Source organism: Camellia sinensis, chromosome 13 (genome assembly GCF_055761805.1).
Source record: "Camellia sinensis isolate YWXY chromosome 13, ASM5576180v1, whole genome shotgun sequence".
In the NCBI taxonomy this organism is placed as follows: Eukaryota; Viridiplantae; Streptophyta; class Magnoliopsida; order Ericales; family Theaceae; genus Camellia; species Camellia sinensis.
The window spans coordinates 12,166,691-12,191,707 of NC_138973.1; the positions used below are offsets into that span (position 1 = coordinate 12,166,691).

At 35.7% G+C, this 25,017-nt stretch overlaps 1 protein-coding gene across 2 annotated transcripts in view; it reads left to right on the top strand.

Moving 5' to 3' along the window:
• Positions 1–25,017, top strand: part of LOC114302348 (UDP-N-acetylglucosamine transporter UGNT1) — a 199,705-nt gene that overhangs the window by 51,505 nt on the left and 123,183 nt on the right. The window lies entirely within an intron of this gene.

Sequence of the window (25,017 nt, forward strand, 5' to 3'; positions counted from 1 at the left end):
AAAAGAAGTCAATTTTGGGCATTCTGCATATTGAAGACCCATTTCTACTACTTGGTCTAAACTTGAGCACATCTAATTCAACAAGCTGCTATGAGAGCTTGACTGAGTCCATTTCAGACAATTTTAATAATTTAAATTATTTATTATGCAAGGCTCATTGACTACTATTAAAAAAAATTACGTTAATCGAATATTTGTAGTAATATGGTCAAATGATATATATCTTTTAGTTATGCGTTAATGATTTTGACTGCTAAGATATGCTTGAGAAAATACCAAATTTTGTTGCATCTTAGATTAATGATTGATAGTTGTGGATTTACTTATAGATCACTTAATGATTTTTAGCCTCCTACTATATTTGATTTTTAGCCTCCTACTATATTTGAAGGTGTGATTATTACAATGTTTTATAAGACGTGGGCAATGGGTGTATTGGAAAATGTTCTTGCATCTTTCCATTCCATTTCTCGATTTTCTGATTGCATTACTACATATTACAGTTTTGCAGTTGGTGTCTTCAGAAAGAAAGGTACCAAACTATATGAAGCAAGCTTGAAGGATGAGAAGCGTTTAGATCAATGGCTTCATTGTTAAATTAAGCAAGTGTTTTAGTAAATAAATTTAATTTTCCCATCATGTTTACACCTTCAAAATATTCTGTAAATGACATTTGATGTAGAATTTTTTGTACAGAGGACATCTTTTTGGTATGATTTTGTGTTTGTATGGAATTATTATTTTGGGTTGGATAATTCAGATTTGTATAGAATTTGATGTTAAAAGATCAAATTTTTGTATTGTTGAAATGAAATAGAAATAGATATATGTATTATTTTGTTTAAATACAGGGTACAGGTTGTACGAAATAAATACAGGTTGTGAAGAAATTAATTATAATAAAAAAAAACACAAAATAAAGTTTTTTCCATTAAATGTTTAGTAGCGAAAAAAAAAAGAAGTGAATTTGTTAGTGACTAACCAATTGGTAGCCAAAAAGGAAATCAATATTTTTAGTGACTAAATATTTGGTAGTCATAAAGAACCCAAAGATTTTTGGTGACTAAAAATTTAGTAGTTAAAAATATAATGAAGACTTTTGGCTACCAAATGGTTAGTAGCCAAAAGTTTAATAAAATGAAAAATAATTTTTTTGGCGACTAAATTCTTTAGTCCCTAAATGTAGTAATGTTGTGACTAAAACTTATCTACGACAAAAAGTTTTAGTCGCTGAAAATTTAATTAATTTTATTTGAACACTTTTGGCGACTAAATATTTAGTCGCCAAAATATCCCCTTTCCCGACTACTCAAAGTTTCGTAGCCAAATGCTTACTTTTGGCTACTAATATTTTAGTCGCCAAAACATAACCTTTGCCGACTAACGAAAATTTAGTAGCCAAAACGTTCACTTTCAGCGACCAAAAATAGTTTAGTCGCCAATACTATCGCCGACAGGGTATAGGCGACGAGTTTGGCGACAAAATATTTTAGTTACTAAATGGTTTCGGCGACTAAATATTGGATTTTTGGCGACTAATATTTTGGTAGCGAAAAGTAACATTTCTTGTAGTGACACTTAATACAACTCAAATCGAGTCTAGATAACTCTTCAACCCAATTTGCCCACTAAAAAATACTAGCATTTATATTGGGGCTCTGTTGGCTTTTTTGGATTGGTTCCAATTCTTCAGGAATCGTAAATAACGGATTGGTCTTGATTTTTCCCCAATTCAGATCAATCCGGACCATGCTCACCCCCTACTTTACACATGAATAATCTTAATAAAAAATCTTGTTAGTGTAACTCTAACGTTATGCGGCATTTTGGGGAGCTAGTAAAAAGTTAACTTTTAACTTTTAATCCATTTTACGTCACATTATTTTTCACATTTTTTACTTACAAAAAGACCAACAAAAAAAAAAAGTCAGCTTCTAACTAACTTCCCAAATCATCCATATATCTTTTTATTTTGAATAAGAACTTAAATAAAAATTTTATATGATATCACGTCTTTAACAGAGGATTTAAACTTTTATCAAAATATTGGTCGATCGGGTCAACTGACCAGTGTAATTTTTTTCACCAATTTTTGCAAGAAGGTGGTCTTCCGGAGGGACAACCGACTGAACATCCGGCCGGTCGTTCCGTGGTGAAAATGACTTGCAGCACCAACAGTTATGAATAGTGATTTGATGAAAAGCACATCCATCTTTAATTTGGTGAAATATTTACTATATCCTTGATTTGATACTGTTTTGATAAAAGGATTGGAGCAGCAAAAAGGATTATTTTTCATTAAATTTAAATTTAATGATAGAATAGATGCAACGTTGGAGATGGTCCTAAAAATATAAATGATCAAATATGATTGGTTGTGAAAAAATAATAATATTTAAACCTCCAGTGATAGAAAAATGTTTAAGACCTACAAAATACTCCCACAATTGTACCAATTTGATAATATATTTGTCAATTTTTTGATTTGTTACACATTCAATGATTTAGGACCCCACCCATTTGCCACATCATTGTGGGTTAATTTATGGTCTAAAAGTGTGAATTTCTAGCATACTCTCGAATGATATTTGGACATGGATATTTTTACTAAGGAAAAATGCTAGGAACTCACCCATACGGACCTTGAATTTACCCCAAATGTGTTTGTGTAGTGGAGATTGAATTGATGAAGTGTGGGGTCCATATATAAAATGAATCTGAGCCATTGATTTCTTTTTCTGAGTAAATTTTAAGTTAATAAGGATGTGTTTGTAGTATTGTTGTTTTACAAAGATTGTTAGGAAGATTCTAAAGAGGTGTAGCAAAACTCTTTTTTAATAGAGTTATTTTCATGAAGATTCCTAAATTATTGAGAACTATCATTTTGACTTTATAAATAGGTAAATTACACTTTGCATCAAATCTCACTTTGGTCCCTACACATAAAATTGTGATAATCAACCTCTTACACTTCTGGTCAAATCCCACTTTGATCCTTACACGTGAAATCGTTACAGTTAACTCCCTACACTTATGAAATCGTGACAGTTAACACACTACACTTATGAAATCGTGACAATCAACACCTTGCAGTTCTAGTCAAGTGTCAATGTCTCCTTTTTGTTACTCCATCATATAAGTCTTTAACAGAAGTTAGTAATGTTACAGGTATATGACTATAAAATAATGGTAAAAGAGGAAAATCACTCAAATTTCCTGTCTATACTTATTTTGTCTTAAAATTTGCATCAAATTTTGATTGTATTCAACTAAAACAAAATGTAAATTGTGAACGATTAAGGAGATAAACTAGGATTTTACAAAAATTAGAATAATGAAACTTTATTTTCCACAATAACAGAGACCACTTTTGGGTGCCACCAGCCACTACCGACCGCCTATCTTTGCTGAAAGCTAGAAAAAGTGGTCGGCCAGCTAGTTTTTCTGGCTGGCCGACCAGTTGTTGCTGCTGAATTCCAGTTTGCTGCAACAGAGAGAAAGAAAGGGCGTGGCAATGTATTTTCAAGATATATGTGCACAACCACCCTCCCTATCATGTCATGAACTCAAGGGAGTGTAGTTTTCGACCCTCGGGCCACTAATCGCGCATTTCGATGCATGATGGCCGAGAGGCGAAGTTGCACAATTCAATATGAAAATGAATGCACAAGTAAACACATAAAGCCTAAAATTCTATCATGCATGATCAAAAGCGTCGGCGATCGGGAATTGAGGCACGTTTCATCACTTTAAGTATGAAACGTCCCTTGTTTCCCGTGTTTGGACTAACACCTATTCCAAACAAAATTCAACAAAAGCATGGCATACACAATGCGACTTGAGCATGCAAGCATGGAATGCAACTTAAACAAGCATATGAACAATATGCAAGAGACAAGCATGCAAACATGCAATGCAACATGAACAACCTAACAAGGCTAATGGCATGCACTATAGCGATCCCGGTTCTTTCTCCTTTGATTATTGTATTCCAGACTTAGGTTCCGTGGAGTTAATGTTATTTATATCTTGTTTCTGTCCTTCAATACCTTGTATTTGAGTTATAGGATGTGTTGGGCAGGTTTGTTTCAGGTTGGGAGTGATTGGGAGCAAATGTTTGCTGCCCAGAATTTTGGTTCTTCGCTCGAGCGAGACTTTGTCGCTCGAGCGAGACTCTGTGTTTTAGATCCTTCGCTCGAGCCAAGGTTCCTTCGCTCGAGCGAGAGTTAAGTTCTTGTATCTGGTGGCTTGAGCGAGAAGTCTTGCGCTCGAGCTTACGTCAGCGTCTCATTTTGACCTGAGAGCTGTGTTTCTTGGCTCGAGCGAGCGAGGTGTATGTTTTGGGTTCCTTCGCTCGAGCGAGCATTCTTGCGCTCGAGCGTGCTTCTGGGTTACAGATCTGAGGCTTCGATTTGATGGCTCGAGTGAGTCTTTCTATGCTCGAGCGAAGATTCTTTGTGTCTGGTCGTTCGAGCGACCAATCCTTCGTTCAAGCGAGCCTGTGTTATATCAGTACGCAGCAGCGGGGAAAGGTTCACTTTTTCATTTCCTTTTTGATTTCAAAACCCTAGAACCGTCCTCTCTCTCTCTCTCTCTCTAAACATCTTCTCTCTAGGGTTTCATCTATTTGTAGTGTTTTGTAAGAAAGGTAGAGGGTCGCGAGGGCTTTGTTTTAATCTAAACAATCTCAGATTTGGAGCACTTTGGGTTTTGGTTTTCTTCTCCGTTTGAGCTCTAACATCGAGGTAGGGATATCCTACTCCATCTTATGAGTTTTGTCTTTAAATTTTGGCATTTTGATATGTTAGGGGTTGTTGGGTAATTTTTGATAAGTTTGGGGTCTTTGTGTAATTTACAAAAGAGGGGGTTTCATATATATAAACCCATATGTATGTAATACGTTGAGAAAAGGAGCTAATGTTGGAATATTGATGAAAATGAAACCTTAGGGTTGTTATGTGAATTATGGGATAATGCCCTAATTAGTTTGGTAAAAAAATTAATTTGTATAATTAATTTTGAGGTATGAGAAATTGAATTAAGAATATTGGAATTGGGATATTATGGGATTAAAGGGTGTAGTTGGGTTAATTTATCTCTCACTTGGACAAAATGTTGATATTTTATCCATTTGGTGTATTTATTTTCTGTTTAGAAATAACTGCTTTGGGCTATCGGTGGAGGATAGTCTTGATTGTTGTAGACAATGCATGATGATTAGGCAAACTAGAACTAATCAATTGGGTATGCTATCGAATATAGCGGTTAGTATAATACATCAAATTTTGTATTGATTGATTGAACTAGTATATGATAATTGCTTGTATACATTGTTTTGTGTGTGGGAGGAGATAGGGAATGTACTCCACTGATTATTGGAAGATGGGGGATGGACCTCTAAACCGGATTTTTGTTTGATATTGATACAGCACTACAATGTGTATCACTTGTGAAGTATAGAAGTGTTTCTATGATATATTGATATAGCACCAAAATGTGTATCATTTGTGAAGTATGGAAGTGTTCTTGTTTTATTGGTACAACACTACAATGTGTATCAATTGTGAAGTATGTAAGTGATTTTATGTGTTATTGATACAGCACCAAAATGTGTATCCATCATGAATTTTGAAAGTATTTTAGTGATGAGTTATAATCTCATTAAATTGTTTGGCCAAGTTCTGAGTCCTGTTTTCAAACTTAGAGTCGAATGAGAAGTGGAAAATAATTTGTAACATGGGCATGACTGTCATGGAACTGTATTGTGATATAATGTTTAAGTGTTAACCATCTATCAAATGCTGTTGTTTTAGTCATTACTTATACTTGGTTTAGTATATTTCTATTGGGCTGTAGCTCACCCTATATGGAACATCATTTTCAGGTTCAGGTGTTGTGCCACCTCCAAGGACATAGCTTGAGAGGTTCTGGGAGTTGAAGACTCTTTATTTGTTGTTATTTAACTTTTTTGTGTATTACATGTATATCAAGCCAAGGGATGCCAAGGGCTTTCTTTGTATAGAGTTTGCACTCTCTTTTTGCAACCAAGTGCTGTCTTGGGAAGTTGTAAGCCCATAGGGCGATTACTTTTATTGTCTATATGTAATACATTTTGTAAGAATACTCTGATGATTGTAATATAATATCTCTTTCCTGTATCTTGAATGTATGATATTATGGGTTTATTTTGAGGGCGTGACATGCATAATGCACAATACAACAACTAGCATATACAATGCAAATATCAATTAGCATGCACAATGCAATGATGTAACCTAGGCATACATAATGCAAGGTATAAGGCATACACAATACGATGAACATGGTATACACAATGCGATGTAATGTAAGCATACAATAAAACATGCTCAATGGACTTAAACCAAAATGGACAGACCTCAGCCATGCCCAAATCAGTGGCCATTGGTGATGAAATTAAGGCACAAAAACACACATAAGCATGTACAATGCAATGGCCCATCAAAGAGACCTAAGAGCACAACTCTCAAGAGTGCTCAAGGAGTGACCAATGTGGAAGTGTAACAACACTAAGTGCACTGAAATAAGGTAAGAAATGATGCCAAATCATTCAAACAACACAAGTATGGCATGCAAAGGTCCTTAAAGCATTAAAGCTAACAAAGAGGACAAAGGGGGCATGCAATATATGGCACAAATGCATGAACCAACCATGGACAGAGGTCAAATAGGTCTAAACAAGGACCTAAACATGCTGAGATAGGGACTCAAAGACCTAGGCATGCAAGCATACAAGCTAAGCCAAAACAAGGCAACAAATGCACAACCCTTAGAGGCACTCAAAGGGTGAATGAAGTGGGAACATGGCAATGCTACATGCTCTGAAATGAAGTATTAAATGATGCTAAATCATCTAAATAGCTCAAAGATAGCATGCATGAATCATCAAAACACAAAGCTAGGAAGGCCAATTGTACTACAGCTATTCAAAGCATGAAGGATATGGCAAAGGCAACCTAAAATAGTCCTAGAACATGTCAAAATAATACTAAAACATGCATGGAAGGAAGCCTAAACAAGTTAGCATGAAGGGCATAAGGCATAATGCATACAAGGCAAATAAGGTGGATTACACTACACCTATTAAGACCAAGCATGGAATGACTTAAGTAACAAAAATCATAGTTATATCATGGCAAAATAACCCCAAATAAACACTGAAATGACAGCTCGCAAGCTTAGGCATGAAGGCATACGCAATGGTTCATGTTAAGACATAAAGAGTCAAACCCTCCAACGCATTGAATGAGTGAAAAATGCAAGTGCATGAGCATGAAACATGGACTGAAATCATATAATAAATGATGCCAAATCATTCAAATAGTCCAAGTAAAGCATGCTAGTGGACGTGACACACAAAGCTAACAAGCTAGAATGTACTATAGCTATACAAAGCAGGGCATGCATGACCAAAACAACCAAAATCAGAGCTAAAGCATGTTAAAACATGGACAAAAACTTCTTGAAGTTAAGCCAAAAGCATGCGAGAATGACATGTTACAACATGATGCATGTTAGGCTATTTCATGGAATTGCACTACAAGTGCATGGAGCATGCAAGAGGTGACCAAACCAAACCCTAACAGAGGTATGACATGGAAAAACAACACCAAAAACATACTGAAATGGAAACGAGACAAGCTAGAATGACATGCTATTTCATGAAGCATACAAGACTAGTTTGTGTGATTTACTCTACAAGTGTATTGTGCATGCATGGAGTGACAAAACCAAGTCAAAACAGTGGCATGCCACAGCAAAATAACTAGAAATACATGCTAAGAACAAGCTAACACAAGCTTAACAAACATGCTCACACATGAGGCATTCAAAGCAAGTATTGAAGACACAAGGAGAGGGGATGACCCTCTCCTATTTGGGACCTCAAAACACCCTTCCCACCATTGAAATTCCTTTGAGTTTCAGTGGTGAGAAGGTCAAAACAAGGTGGTCCCAAAGGCTTAAAAAGAAGGCACAAAAGCAAGGCCAAACAAGGCCTAAGAGGGGGTAAACAACCCTCAACACAAAATTGACCTTAAACAAAGATCTTAAGCACAAAAATGCAGAACTTTTTGCAGTAGGAAGTTAAGCTCAAAACAGCATAAAAATAGGTTCAAAAGCTTAAGCAAGAATGGGGGTTTAAAAGGTTAAAGGCTCACCCTTGAAGACCACCTTCAAAACCAAAACTCCAGCAGCTTTTTCCAACCAAAACCAGTCCAAAAGCTTCAAAAACAACCTCAAGGGACCTCAGCTCCAAGAGTATGGTGTTTGAGTGTGTGTTTGTGTACAAAAGTGAGACAAAACTACACTTTTAAGGCACAAAATGAAGAACAAGAGCAATATAGAGACAAAGCTATATCTATATCTCAAAACCACAAATTTTCTGACCCTAGAGGAGGGAGGAGGAGCCTCCCTCTTATAGAGAACAAAAGGCAAACCTTCTCCAAGAAGCTAAGGCTCAAACCAATCCCTCCATACACGTGTATGGAGGATGGCTCTAGTGCCCTTCAGCTGGCATAGCTAGAGGAAAATATCTCCAAAAAGGTGCCAAAAAGCAGCCGACCACTTGAAGTGGTCGGCCTGCTACTTAAAGTGGTCGGCCGACCACTTCAAGTGGTCTCCTATAACAAAAACTGGTCGGCCATGGGTGGGAGTGGTCAACACACTGAATGTAAGGTGATGATATGGTGGCCGACCAGAAAAGATGGCCCAAAGACCAAGAAAGCCAGTTATCTGACCAGAAAACTGGCTGGCAGAAGGAAAAGTGGTCTCCAAGGAGAAAAAGTGGTCTCCCACCCTTGTACCACCTTCCAAACAAGGAGAACAAGGTTTGTACCAAAAACAAACCAAAGCGGATGCAAGACGAGAGATTGGGAGGCAAAGCACGCAGCCGAAAGCCCCAAAAACTAGCTGACGAGCACCAAAAGTGGTATGCGACCACAAAAGTGGTCTCCCGGACCACAGTGTCCCTCTAGGTAGAGGCAACAAGGTGTGGTTCAAAAACCACGCCAAACGGAGAACATTAAGCGGTCCCGAGACAAGGCGCGCGGCCGAAGGCTCCAAAAACCGAAAACTAGTCTCCAAACGGGAAAAGTGGCCTACGACCACAAAGAGATGGTCTACAAGACCTCTCCCTCCCTCCGGGAAGAGAAACAAAGTTCGATCCACAAACCGAGCCAAAGCACAAAGAGTTCAGAGGCCCAGAGGCAAGGCTCTCGGCCAAAACTCCAGAAACTCGAAACGAGCACAACATGCACCATCACCGAGCGCTCAATCGATGACGTTTGAGTCTTAAGGTCGGTCCAAAATGGGGTGTTTACACAGGGTTTCCTAAATTTCTCAAAACAAAATATTTAGGTGGCGACTCTGAAATCTGGCAAAGTAGTCCATGTATGGTGCTTTTTGATGCAAAATTGATTTTTCAAAACCAATTGTCGGATTTGGACTCTTTGGTGATTTATCAGTCTTACATTGCACTTTGTGAGATTAGATTCAAAACCGTGACAGGAGTCCGAACTATAGTAGCTATGAACCCAATTCGCGCCCTCACGCGCGGAACGAGTTCGGGGCGGTCTACAAAGACATTTCTTTTACAACACACACACACACACACACTCTCTCTCTCTCTCTCTCTCTCTCTCTCTCCACCAACTCGATGGTTATTCATCGTCTCCACCATCTTCATCGTCTATCAGCGTCGCTCATCCTCACCATCGGCCGGCAACCACCATTTTTACCGTTAAACCATCACCATCTCAGATTTGATACCTACAAACTCATATTTGAGATCAATAACTTCATATCAGAGATAAAAATAAAAAAATAAATATAAAATGAAATAAAATAAAACACTTAGATTTGGCAGAAAAATAAGAAATTGAGATATTGCAATGAAAAATTGAGAGTTTTTTTTGTTTGTTTGTTCGTAAATCTAAAAGTAAAATTTGACTCTGATTCGTTCATTTAATATGTACTCTGTTTTCATAACAGTAAAATTTTACTCTAGTTAACAACATACTGATTTGCTTAATGACAGCAAAATTTTACTTTGAATTATAGTAAATTTTACTATGATTTAGAGTAAAATTTTACTCTCTCTTTTTCTTTTCTTTTTTAGTTACAGAGTAAATTTTACTCTCAATCAGAGTAAAAATTCTTATAATTCAAAGTAAAATTTTACTCTGGAACAAGCTACGATGATGGCTTTACAGAAGAGTTTTGTGTCATGAATCAAAGTAAAATTTTATTGTTAAAAGAACAGAGCATCATGAGAAGAAGAAAGAGAGATAGAGAGACAAAGTTTGAAAATAGATGATCAAGAAAAGAAGAAAAAGACGAAGAAGAGAGAGAGAGAGATGAGAGAGAGCATGAGCCATCAAAACCAAAGAGAGAGATAGAGAGAGAAAGTGAAGGATCTCAAATTTGAGGTTTGCGAACCGTCACAAATCGTCATTTTTCGGTGATAATAATTGTGAATGATCTCAAATTTGAAGTTGTGGATACAACAAATGATGGTGGTGATGAAGACGATAGAGAAATAGTTCTATGGTGAGTGGCGGTGGTGTTGATGGAGAGCAGCAATGGCACTCATGAAGAGAATAGTGATAAGTGCGAGACAGAGAGAAGAGAGATTGAGATGAGAAAGAGTGATTACAAGTTGACACACACACACACACATACACACATATGAGGGTATTATAATAAAAGAAATAAGTTTTAAAATACTAGGAGGTTTTGAAATGATCTATAAAATTCTTGTCATTTTGAAAGACAAGTTAGACACTGAGGCGTCTATCCCAAAAAAAAAATAAAAACATTTAAAAATTATCAGAATAAACTTCTTAAATTATGAATTTTTTGTTATAATTTTAAAAATTATAAATATTTCTCGTTACAAATTTTTATTTAATAGAATTAATTAAAAAAATCTTAAATACTTTCTTATGTTTAAATTATTAATTAAAATAAAATTTTAACATTATTAAAATTATTAATTAATTTAATAATTTATTAATAAAAATAATTATTTATTACGAAATTAAAAATTTCAATAAACAAAATATAATTTTTAAAAATATAAGAGAAAATTGTATTTCACACAAAATTAGGTATATTTATAATTTAGCTAAAATCATCAAATTAAAGGCACACTCTCATCCTCGCTCAGTCCTAACAAACATTCGTTTGTTTGAGAGAGAGAGAGAGAAAGAGAGAGAGAGAGACCTCTCATCGAAGCTCTCATCAATAGTGGACTCAAACCTAAATTTCTTTTTTCTCATCCTTCTATTCCCTCTTTTTCTCCTCGTCTTCCTCTATTTCATCATCCGCCCAAACCCATTAGAATCCCAATCAAAGGCCACCACGTGTTCATCACTAGCGGATTGAGCGGTATTGGCTTTACCATGGTTTGCCAGGCTGCCGCGGAGGGCACTCGTGTCTCCATCATCGCTCATAACCGCGACAGGCTCGAGGAAGTGAAGCAATCGATCCATCTCTCCATTGGAATCAATGTCACCGTCTTTAACACCGACGTGCGAGACTTCGCTGGGGTGAAGGCGGCGGTGGAGGAGGCTGGGCCGGTCGTATTGGACAATATTCAATGTATTCAAAGAAAGAATTAAAGAAATGAGAGAGACTGTTTCATTACAAAAATCAAAACAGTATATAAAAAAAAATAAAACAACAGATTCTTGTTTTGTTACAAAAACAAAATCAGAATTTGAAAAAGGAAAAATAATTAAAACATAAAGTAAAAATAAGCAATGGAGGGAATTTCCTTTGCTGTGGAGTAAATGAGAAAACAGTGGAGAAATAGTTGACTTGATCCATAATGACTGACGGAAAAATTTCTAAAATGGCGCCATACTGAGTCCACCACGCAGAAACCAGGTAGGTAACTCGGATTTGAACTTTTGATCAAATTGAAAAAACCAAGAGTGACTGTTTGACTCATTTTGATACAAGAGGACAAGCATTAATGTAATCATAGTAATTGTATTGAATTGAATGACCAGGCAGATCTCGTAGTTGATAAGGAGAACCCCAATCAACTAGAGAAACAAAGTTGTGAATATAAAGTGAATGGTACACAATTTTACTTGTGTAAGTGCGATCATAAATGAGTTTAATCACAATTGACTGATGGTTGAACAAGATGTCTTTGTAGAAAGTAATTATTTTTTCTGGATGGAGAGGAATAAAATGCCATCTAGGAGGGAAATAATATTTAACCAGATCATGAACAGTATGACTCTTTGGGTGACTAGGTTCTTTGAAAAAGAGATTAGTAGTGGTGGATTTAACATAATTAGATCGGGGTGATTTAATAGGATTATGAGGGTATGGAGTAACTGCTTGACTAGATGAAGCAAAATGATCAGTAGCCAGAGCAGATGTATAACTAGGTTTAGGAATGTTACCAAGAATTTGGTAACGGTTAACCAATTCAGCAGGATGGTATTTGGTGACTAACTCCAATGGAGGAGGAACAAACGGTTGACTAGATGGGACCAAGGCTTTGGAAGGAGGCCGTAGGCGAGACATCTGTGAAATAGAGGAGATAAATTAGCATTCACTGAGGATATCTAATTGATCAGTATGTTCATGTAAACAATTAATATAATGAGCAAGTTGTTGTTTCTGAGCTTTAATCCGATGAAATTGTATGTACTGGGCTCTTTTAGTAGGTAAATGGGTTGATTTGACAACCAAGAATATATTCAATGTCAAAATCAAAAATACTTAATATAGATTGCCATCGGGCAAAAATTTGCTTACTAGCAAGATTTTGAACATCTTTTTCTAAAACATATTTAGCAGATTTGCAATCAACACGAAGTAAAATTTTTTTATTTAAAATATTATCACGCCCTCAAAATAAACCCATAAATCATAGATTCAAGACATCCATAAACTGAAGAGAATAAAGCATAATTCTATTTATCAGAGTATTCATTACAAAAGTATTACATGTTGACATCAAAAGTAAATGCCCTACGGGCTTACAACTTTCCAAGCCAACACTTGATTACAAAAAGAGAGTACTAACTCAAAATACAAATAAGCCCTTGGCTTGATTTACATGAAATACACAAAGTAATCACAAAAAGGAAGCCTTCAGCTTTTACAACCTCCCAAGCTACACCCTTGGAGGTGGCATATCACCTGTACTTGAAAATGATGTCCCATATAGGGTGAGCCACAGCCGAGTAGAGATATACTAAACCAATCATGAGCAATGACTAAAACAATAACATTTGATAGATGGTTAACACTTATAAACCAAGTTATATCACAATACAGTTCCATGACAATCAAGTCCATGTGACATCCCACTTTCCTTTACTTATCCAATTTTCCATTTGTACAAACATGGCTCAGAACCTGGCCAAACAGTTTTCATAAGGCAACAGCTCATATAAAAATGCTTCCAATATCAACAATTCAAATAAGACTAAAGCTCATATTAAAACACTTCCATTTCAAATGAGATAACAACTCATATTAAACACTTCCATACTTCAAGAGATACACATATTTGCTATATCAATAGAGTCCATCCCCTATCTCCTCCCAAAACAGGTTTGAGAGTCCATCCCCTATCTCCTGTCAAACCATGGAGTACATCCCTTATCTCCTCCCAAACAATATGCACATACAATATATTAAAACACTTGTCAAATGCAATAATCAATCAATACACAAATTTGCTGTATTAATCCAACTGTCATGTTCAATGACATAACCCGTTTGATTAGTTTCAGTTTTCCCTAATTAACATACAGTGTCTATAACAATCATGACTATCCTCTATCGATAGCCCAAAGTAGTTATTTCTAAACAGATAATAATTGCATCAAACAGATATAATCTCAACATTTTCATAGGTAAGTGATAAATTAATCTAACTACACCATTCAATTTCTTTCTTTCAACAACAATGGTACCATTTTCCAAGGTCTAACATATACATGGAGTTTGTAAAACACAAAACCCCTCTTTTATAAATTACACATCAACCCTAACTTTTTTCAAAATTACCAAACTGTATGGGGGCGAAATATCCTCTGTTCTCCGTACTCCTTGGTCGTCAAGCTTCTTGTGACGGCGTCTATCTCTGCAACACAAAAATGGTGAGCTGCCCGGCGGTGGTGTGCCGGAAAGACCCTCCGACGATCAAGTCAGACCACTAGCTAAAGAAGAAGGCTATCAGAGAGAGAGTTTTTGATAGGATGAATTCGCTTACCTCCAACGTCCCTCTTCCTCCATATTTCTAGGCTGGCCATGCAGCCTCAAGATTGTGCGTGCACTACCTCTGCTGTCCTTCCCTGGATAGGTGGCAGTGCTCGCCTCTCTCCACCTTACGCGTGTAAAGGCTTAGTCCTCCCTCCAGTACACACAGAACTGCCCAACGGTATTGAGGCGTGCGTGGAGCGGATGTCCTCTCCTTCACGCCATTGGCCCAGATGGCATACTTAACCGGAGTACCACGACCGGCCTGTCACTTGTGGAGAGTTGCTATTACATGCTCATAACCGAGCTATGCGTCGCCGACCTATAACTTGGAATCAGGCGAAAGCCTGCCCACCTCGGCCGAACTATCATTGGTCGGTTCATCATGACCATCCGGTTGCGAGGCATGCCGGCCTCCAACCGGTCTACTTTCAATCTTGGTCACACGAAGCCACCTTATATCGACTGACCGATCCAAGGTGTACCGGCCTTGATCGCGCCCACGGACTAGCTCGGGCTACCTTTTAGCCCGGTCAGCATCCGCTAACCCAAGCTCTGTCCAATACGTTCAAGACGCAGCTCGGCTATGCCAGTTGGTGCCTGACCGGTCAATATTTCCGACCGTGCAAGGCAAGCCGCTGGCCTTGTCAACAGAGATTAGCTCGGCGCTACGCGGCCCGTCACGTCTGACGTTATCTCAGTTCGGCCGTACAGTCAGGTGCAAATCTCCCCTCTCACAAACAACACCACTTAATCAAAATGACTAAAATTTATGACAAAACTCATAAGATGGAGTAGGATATCCCTACCTCGAAATTAGAAGCCCAAAGGAGAAGATGGTGAAAACCTAAAGTGCTCCAAATCCATAATTTTTCAGATTAAAGAGAAGCCCTCGCGACCCTCTATCTTTTTTACAAAGAGACTAGGGTAGAAGATCACTAAAAATAGATGAAACCCTAGTGAGAAGATATATGTAGAGAGAGAGAGAGCCGAATCTAGGGTTTGAGATGAAAAGTGTATCCAAAAAGTGAAGAAGAAGCTGCTACTGTGTGCTGATATATATGATGCTCGCTCGAGCGAAGGAGTGGTCACTCAAGCGACCAGACACAAAGAATCCTCGCTCGAGTGTAGAAAGTCTCGCTCGAGCCAACAATTCGAAGCTTCAGGTCTGCAAGCTAGAAGCACACTTGAGCGACAGAATGCTCGCTCGAGCGAAGAAACCCAAAACATACAGCTCACTTGCTCGAGCGAAGGAAAGCTCGCTCGAGCCAAGAAATGCAACTCTCAGGTTCAGAACCAGATGCAGACGCATGCTCGAGCCCAAGACTTCTCGCTCGAGCCACCAGACACAAATCTCAATTCTCGTTCGAGCGAAGGAACCCTGGCTCGAGCGAAGGAACTAAAACAAAGAGCTCTCTCGAACGACAAAAGCTTCGCTCGAGCGAAGACACCAAAATCTGGGCAGCAACCATTTGTTCCCAATCACAACCAACCTGTTACAAACCTGCCCAACATATCCTAAAACTCAAACATATGGAATTAAAGGATGGAAGCAAGATAAAAACAATACCAACTCCACGGAACCTAAGTCCAGAACACAATAATCAATGGAGGGAAAATCGGGATCGCTATAAATATCATCTTGAAATTTACTAATAGATAAAACAGTAGATAAAATTTCTTATTTAATAGTACTATAATTCTTATAGCGATCCTGGTTCTCCCTTCTTCGATTGTTGTATCCGGACTTAGGTTCCGTTGAGTTGGTTATTGTATATGTCTTGTTGTCATCCTTTAATTCCATATATTTGAGTTTTAGGATGTATTGGGCGTGTTTCGAACAGGTTGGTTGAGCTTTAGTCCCATTCCTTGTTGCCCAGATTTTTGGTGGTCTGCTCGAGCGGGTCCCTTTGCGCTCAAGCGGAGTTTACACACTTTCAACATTTTGTGCCTCTGCAAAACTTCTGCAGGTGCGTTTTTCACGCTCGAGCGGATTTCCATACGCTCGAGCGGGTCGCGCTCGAGCGGGCCTCTTGGCGCTCGAGCGGGTGTTCAATGTCTATAAAAGTACTGGAGGAGTGTAATCTACGCTCGAGCGGCTTTTCTTTTGCGTTCAAGCGGGTGTGTTTTGTAGTTGTGTCTTAGCGCTCGAGCGGGCATTTTTGCCCTCGAGCAGGTTCAATTTTTTTTGTGTTTGATGCTCAAGCGTCCTATTCTCCGCTCGAGCAGACTAGTCATTTATCAGATGGCAGCTGGGTGATTTTGAATCACTTTTCACATTTCCTTTCTCTCTCTTACTTTTCTAAATCCTCTTTTGAGAGCTTCTCTCTCTAGAAAATACCTTCTCTCTAGGAATTGATCTAGTTAGAGTGATCCCCTACCCTTGAGCCTTTACAAAAAGTGTAGAGCTTAGTGTGGGCTTCCTATCAATCCGAAAATTTCTTGATTTGGAGAACTTTGGGATTTCTTCATCTTCTTCCTTTGAGTTCCATCTCTTGAGGTAGGGATAACTACTCATTTTTATGATCTTTGACATAAGTGTTTAGTCATTTTGATTTAATGTTGAAGTTGGGTGATTTTGGGTGTTAGGGTTTCAAATGAATAAAGAGGGGTTTTGTTATTTTGACTCATAAATGTGTATTTTAGGTCTTAAAATGATAGTATTGATGTTATTGAAATTATTTCCAGCCTTTGGGTCAATATTGAGAAAAGGGAGAAAAAGCCCTAAATTGTTATGACAAATTAATTCATGTAATTAATTTGGGAAATTATGGAATTATGCAATTAAGTTGGAATTAATGAAATTGGCATAATATGAGATGGAATGGTGGAGTTAGATTTATTAATCACTCACCTTTGAAATTGTTGATAAATTATCTGTTGATGTAATTATTTTCTGTTTAGAAATAATTGTTTTGGGCTATCGGTGGAGGATAGTCTTGATTGTTGTAGACAATGCATGATGATTAGGCAAACCGAAACTAATCAATTGAATATGTCATCGAATATGACGGTTGGATTAATACATCAAATTTATGTATTGATTGATTATGTATATGATATGTGTTTATATACATTGTGTGGTGTGAGAGAAGATAGAGGATGTACTCCACGGTTTAGGGGAAGATAGGGGATGGACTCCTAAACCGGATATTGTTGGGGAAGAGATAGGGGGATGGACTCCACCGATATAGCAAATATGTGTATCTATTGAAGTATTGATACAGCAAATCTGTGTATCATATATGAAGTACGAAAGTGTTTTATTTGAGATCGATACAACAATTATGTGTATCTAATGTGAAGTATGAAGTGTTTAATTTGAGTTGTTATCTCAATTGAAATGGAAGTACTGTTGATATGAGATGTAATCTCATTTAAATTGGTTGGCCAGGTTTTGAGTCATAGTTATGAATTGAGAAATTGGATAAGAAATGGAAAATGGAATGAAACATGGAATGAAACATGGACACAATTATCATGTAATTGAAATGGATTATGAATTGATTTATGTGAGTTAAACATTTATCAAATGCTAATGTTTTAGTTATTGCTCATATTATATTTAGCATATCTCTACTGGCGTTGACTTACCCTATATGGGACATCATTTTCAAGTACAGGTAGCATGCCACCTCCAAGGACGTAGCTTGAGAGGCTTAGTGGCTGGGACATCTTTTGTGATTACCTTTTTGTATTACATGTACATCAAGCCAAGGGCTTATTATCTGTTTTGAGTTAGTACTCACTCTTTTTGTAACCAAGTGTTGGCTTGGAAAGTTATAAATCCATAGGGCATTTACTTTTGTTGTCAACATGTAATACACTTTGTAATGAATACTCTGATGATATGTAATTATGCTTTATTCTCTTATGTCTAAGCATGTCAAGAATGTATGATTTATGTGTTTATTTGAGAGCGTTACAATTCTTTTGTGCTTTATTCCAGACACCAAAATGATAACGAACAATTTGTTTAGATGATTGAGGAGTAATTTTCTGGAGAAGGATGCCACCATAACCAATATCAGAGGCATCAGTTTGAATAATTTTAAATGAATTTTTAGTAAGAATACCAAGACAAGGAAGAGATTTGACAGATTGTTTAACCTGTTTAACAATAGCAGTATGAGTAGAAGACCAAGGAGAATGATTGTCTTTTAACCGATCAAACAGAGGTTGACAAGTTTTCCTAAGATCTTTGTAAAATTCAGCAATATAATTCAGTGATCCTAAAAAACGTTGTAGCTGAGTTTTATCTAAGATTTCATCAGGAAATTTAGACGCAAATTCAATGGAACGACTAATAGGTAAAATAGTATTCTGGTGAATATCATAACCTAAAAATCTGAATTTGGTTTGAAATAATTTAATCTTAGGAGCAGAAATGACTAGACCATGACTCTTAATGATATAAAAGAATGCAGTAAGATGTTTCCACTGTTCACTAATTGATTTTGAAAAAATACGAATATCATCTATATAAACTATGGAAAAATGACTAAATGGATTGAAAATATCATTCATTATATTTTGAAATTCACTAGGAGTATTTTTTAACCCAAATAGCATGACATTCAATTCATAATGACCAAAAGGTGTAGCAAAAGCAGTTTTATATCTATCTTTAGGATGAATTTGTATTTGTCAAAAATCACTTTTTAAATCAAATTTACTAAAAATAACAGCTTGACTAAGTCTTTTAATCAAATCTTTTTTATTAGGAATAGGATATCGAATCCATTCTAAAACTTTATTTAATGGTTTATAATTGATGACTAAGCGAGGGATACCTTGTTCTAATTCAGCATTTTTATTCACATAAAAAGCAGGACATGACCAAGGTGATTTACTTGGACTAATTATTCGATTTTTTAATAGTTCATTGATTTTTTTTTTACACATTTCAAGTAATTCATAATTCATTTGAATAGGTCTAGATTTAGTAGGAATTTGACTTTCATGAAAATTCTTAATATATAGTAATGTGACTACATGTTTTTTCCTATGCCAAAATGCAGTAGGTAAAGTAGAACAAACAGTAGTTTCTAATTTAAATTTAAATTCATTAATTTGAGAAATAATAACTGGATTAGTTAATTGTTGATCAATTCTTTTATAATTAATTTCTTCTTTAAGATATCTTAAATGACGAGTTAATCGATTAATCGTTTGAGAAATAGAACAATATTTTAATTGATTTAATTCCAATATTTCAGGAGGAGATAAGAATTTAAAAGTAACAGGTTGACCTAAAACATGAGTAGTTATTCCTTCCTTAGAGGTGGTAAATGGATATAGTAAAAATATAAATGATGTTCCTAAAATAACTTTATCAGTCATATTTTTAACCAAAACAAAGGAAGTTTTAAAGCAAACATTATTTTGACATATATGAACTTTAGGTATTTTATATTTAATATGCATTTTGCTACCATTAGCAGAGGTTAATTTTTCACGACATTTTTCATAATATTTAGTAGGGAGTAATCCTTCTTGAATACAATTAAGACCGGCACCAGTATCAATTAAAGCGATAACATTTAATTCAAAATTATTAATAATTATTTTAATTTTAGAATACCATTTTTGAATATGGATTTTATTAAGGAGATTTAATCTATTATCTTCATGATTATGAGATTGAGATTGATGTGATCGATTATCAAATAAAAGATTATCAAGGTTAGTAGGTTCATCGGATTCATGTTCAGATTCATTAGGAGAAACATTATTGGTTTGGAAATTATCTAAATTTTTATTAAGTTTTAATGTAATAATTTCATCTTCTAAATGTTGATCTTTATTTTGTAAATCTTTAATGGTTTGTTTAATCTGATTAATTTCTTGTTGTAAGTCTTGTAAGGTAACTTCTTTGTGTTTATTTTTAAATCTTTCTAAGGTTTTAGATAGACTAATAATAGGCTTATCAAACTTAGGTTTATGATTAGTATTGATTAACAAAAATTTTAATTTATCAGTATATTTCTTTTTTAATTCAGAATTTTCAAGTTTGCTAATTAATTCAATAAGAGCAGTTTCTTCTTGATTTTGTTTAGTAAGAACAGTAATTTGTTTAACAGGTTTACAACAAACATCATTATATCCTAATTCGATATTATTATCAGAATCTTCACTAGGTGAATTGTAATTAGATGAAGTATTAGGATTATCAGAAGAGGAATTACTAACCGATTGATTTAATTGAAAGCCAATAGTTTCATCAAAGATTGGTAAATCATTTTCATCTTTTTGATTAGCATGTAAGATTGATTCTCTTTGATCTTCAGTAAGGTATTTTTCCCACCAAGATTTGAGCATACTGGTAAAACCAGAGGTAATTAAAGAAGTAATTTCAGTTTGAGAGTAATCAGGGTAGTTAGTAAGATAACTATTTGCAACCATAGATAAGTGATTTAATTTTTGAAGTATTTGATCTTCACTAAGACCATCAATATTACATTCGTATAATTTTTTAGCAGATACAGAAAATTGATTAGAAAGATTAGTTTCTTCATATTGGAGGTCAGGTGGAGTAGATCGAGAATACCAATTTTTAGTAAGAGTAGTAGGTTGAGGTTTAGGATAGTGGAGTTTATTAAGATTAGAAGATTGAAATTGTTGAGCTAATTGATTAATTTCATTATCAGTTGTATCAGTTTCTGATTGAGTAGAAGCCTTGTCTAAAGGTTGGTTTATGTCACGACCCAAACCCGCCCCTATAGGTTTAGCATCATAACCGGCCAGTAATCCTTGGATTACCGAAGGCCTCTGAACAGATTAACCAGATTAAGGGGCTAGTGGAAGCAAATACATAAATATAGTTGTCCAATGAGCTGTGCTGACTTATATGAAACAGAATATTTAAAACTTTATATACATAACCGGTAGTCAACCATACATTATACCCACACACATTGCAGTATTTTAAGTACAACCAACGATATCAAATAAAGTCTTATATAAACAGAAACCACAGAACTTATACATAGGACGCTTCAGGAACCTCCACATGAGGCACAATGGTTGGTTGACAACGAAACACAGATCCAGGCAAAAGCCTTCAGACTCGAGCTCTAGAATGCTCACCTAAACATATATATATATATACAAACAGTGAGTTAAAGCCCAGTGAATAACATTAAGGTAAAGGGGTTAGTGAACGAAATCCGAACATATCATAAGCGGAAAATAGATCATAGCATAATCATCCTCATATTAGAACATAATAATGGTACATCCCATAGAACACATCACAGAACGTCTTCCGACTAGAGTAATCGGTTCCGGATACCGATTAAACACAAATCACCACAATGAAGTGGCTAACGAGATTTCGTAAACTTGTATGTCATGGACCTGCATTTTCATGCCGTCCCTTATGACTTGGGACTATCTATGGATGCCATAATAGATTTCAAACTTGGGATGTTCGTTCACATAAACAGATATCATCTCAGAAATCATAGCTTATCACATTTCATTTGGAACATAATTCATATGAATGCATCTTTACGATAACGTTATTCACAGTGATTCCAGTAAGCAGTCAATCAATCCTCGAGTCTTGACCTACAACCACAAAATACATAACACAAGCATGTCTTATCATGACACATTCATATAGCCAACATGGTTTAGCTTTCATTACGTTGGTTCTTGTTCTTTCTTATCACAATGCTTAAACACACACACACACTTGCAATTCCTTGACTTAGTACATTCATTCCTTAGTGTGTTTCTAATTCATAACCTCATTATCAAAGCTTAATTAGGTCTTAGGAATACCTAAGATGCAATGAGGATGCCAAAACATGAATTGGAACACTTAGTCAAATTTTCTAAAAATAAGGTCCCCGTTCGAGCGGACATACAAATATGAGAGGTGTCGCTCGAGCTCAGATTCCCTCACACGAGCGGTCTGCAAAGACATGAAACTTCTGGGAGCTTGCAATTCACCCTCGAGCGGACTTTAGGTCGCTCGAGCAGAAGTGCACGTACTCAGAGTGGTCGCTCGAGCGTGAACTCCCACGCTCGAGCGTAGATGCAAATTCTGGAATTTCCAAATTTGATTACCAAGCTCAAAACTCGAATTCAACCTTCCAAAACACATCTCTTGGGCCCCAAAACTTGAGATAACATAGTAAACTTGTAAAATATGAAGAATTAATGATCAATTCATAAAGTCATGGCCCAAGAGTTTGCCAAAAGCTTACAATTCATCTTGAACTTCAAGAAGCAAAACATGCATGCAAAATCTTTCCAACTCTTTTCTTCAAAACTCATGAAACTAGCAATTTAAGCTCATAAACTCCATGCATGTAGGAAATTCTCTTGCAAAACATGAACTTAAGTGATTAACATGGCAATTCTAACATGCAAGTACCAAATAACTTACTAATATAACTTAGATGCTCAAAATCAAACTTAACATGCCAAAACTCCATATATTCATGCATGCATGTGGATTTCTCTTCTAAATTCTCTTTCAAGACTTCAAAAACATGGGATTGACTTACAAAACTTGATGAAATATGCATGCATGTACCATTCAACCTCCATATTCAACACAATTGGTAAAATACAAAATTAACATGGTAAATTAACACCTACATGGGCATGTATGTATGAATTGTAACTCAAATCCTTATTCTAAGCTCAATGTCCACATTTAAACTCATAATCTTCATGTTGATGACTTAGATTCATAAATTAGGGGTTGAATTCATACCTATAGTCTTGAATTAACTAAATCCTTGCACAATCTTGATGAGTTCAAGCCAAAGCCTTCAATTCTCTTCAATTTCTACACACACTCTCTCTGAAGGTGAACTCTCTCTCCCTCTAAAATGTAGTCTCAGAATTTTCTACTCAAAGAAAACATATATGAGTTCAAGAATGAGTCTAAAGCCCACTTATAGTTGAAATGCTAAATAATACAACACTTAGAACATTGGTCCAACCAAACACAACTTAATTAATCGTTCTGGACCGATCTTTAATAAAATTTGCCATAGTGTTCTAAAAATTCCAAATAACACATTGATGTAATCAATTTCGGTTTCGAGTGCCGATAAGGCTTTCAATTTACATATTAAAGCGGAATTCCAAACAGATATTTCTACAAGTAATAGATAGAAAGCCAACTATTGTGCAAATTACATAATAAACCATAATTTATTTTAATCCTCTCATTAACATCCTTAATTACTGATTAGTGGCTAATTGTGGATCGGGGTTATTACAGTTTAGGTGAGTTTTCTTTATTTATTTGGTAGGTTTTTGTTTCTTTTTTTAAACTGTTCTTCAACTATTGTTCGATGTTTCGAAATCAAACAAAATAAAATAGTCCAGCAGCACATTGCCGAACAAAAAATATATGTCTGGTAATCAACTGCCAAATAAAAGATACATTTTCGGTAACCTAAGACCGAATTTTTTAAATTTATTTGGCTACTCATAACCATGTATTTCCAGTTTCATTTTTTTTATATTGCTTTTTATTTTTTTTCTTGGAAGGATTATGCATCTACTCATTGCAACAATGCAAGTATTGCATTATTAGTGGATTTGTAAAGTTTTTTATGAATACGATTTTTTCTTATTTTTAATTTGTATTGATTTTATTAATAATTTGACGTATAAATGTATTTATTATCTTTAAATTTTTAGTAGTCGTCAAGCATTAATTAAATGGGCTTTTGACATTGAAAATAAAATTGGATTTGTCATTATTATAAAGACATCAAATACAGGAGATAATGGCAAAAAACCAAAACTTACACTTGAGCTGCATTCGAATGTAGTGCACTATGTGTAATTATTTGGTTCACAGGAAAGTATTGATGATCTTACCTCTATCTTATCCTACTTCAAACTTGGCCCTAGATTTAATCATTGGATGACTATGCCCGACATGGGCCATTTGATAGTATCATACTACCGAGTAGTTCTTCATCATTTATCCATGCAACAGTGCTTGACGTTTCTACCGCCTAGATTAGTACCGATTGCAACACCTGATCGAAGAGATATCTACATAGGATTTGTAAATGAAAACCATTTCGTGCAAGTATAAACTGCTGAGCTTACTTAGATCATTACCATGTCTTATTTTGTAATTTTACTTATTGATGTTTGTTATAGGTTTATCTGCAACCTGGTCATCTAACACCTCCGATAGTAAATAATTGGATTCGTTTTCATCACCCGTGTGCTAGTGGATAGAAGAAAGCATATACTACCTGTATTCATCAATTCCGTACGCTTCTCAACCTTAATGTAGTAGCTACCGAAACTATCGATATAGAGGAATTGTGATAACATGTTTGATTGATGAATACAAACAATGACAGATTTTATGAATGCTTTTATGGATGTTCGTACACTTGATTTTTTATGAATATTTCTATGGATACTTTTTATGTATGATTTTATGGATGTGTGTTTGATTTATGGATGGTTGAAGGAAAAAGTAAATCACCGAACATGCATCATGATTATAGTTTGGCAACATGATACTAGAGTAATCTAATTTGTATAGCAACATATCACCGAACATGCACTTCACAAGTGGCCCCGAATTAATTTTTTATTGTCATCCAATCAAATGACAACATATTGCTGGAAAAAATAGTTTGTCCTGTAACATGACATTGGATTAATTCAAATTCATTAGCATTGTATTACCGAACAGGCCTTGCATAAATTTAAAAATCATTGTTTGGAAAAGAGTGATTCTATAAA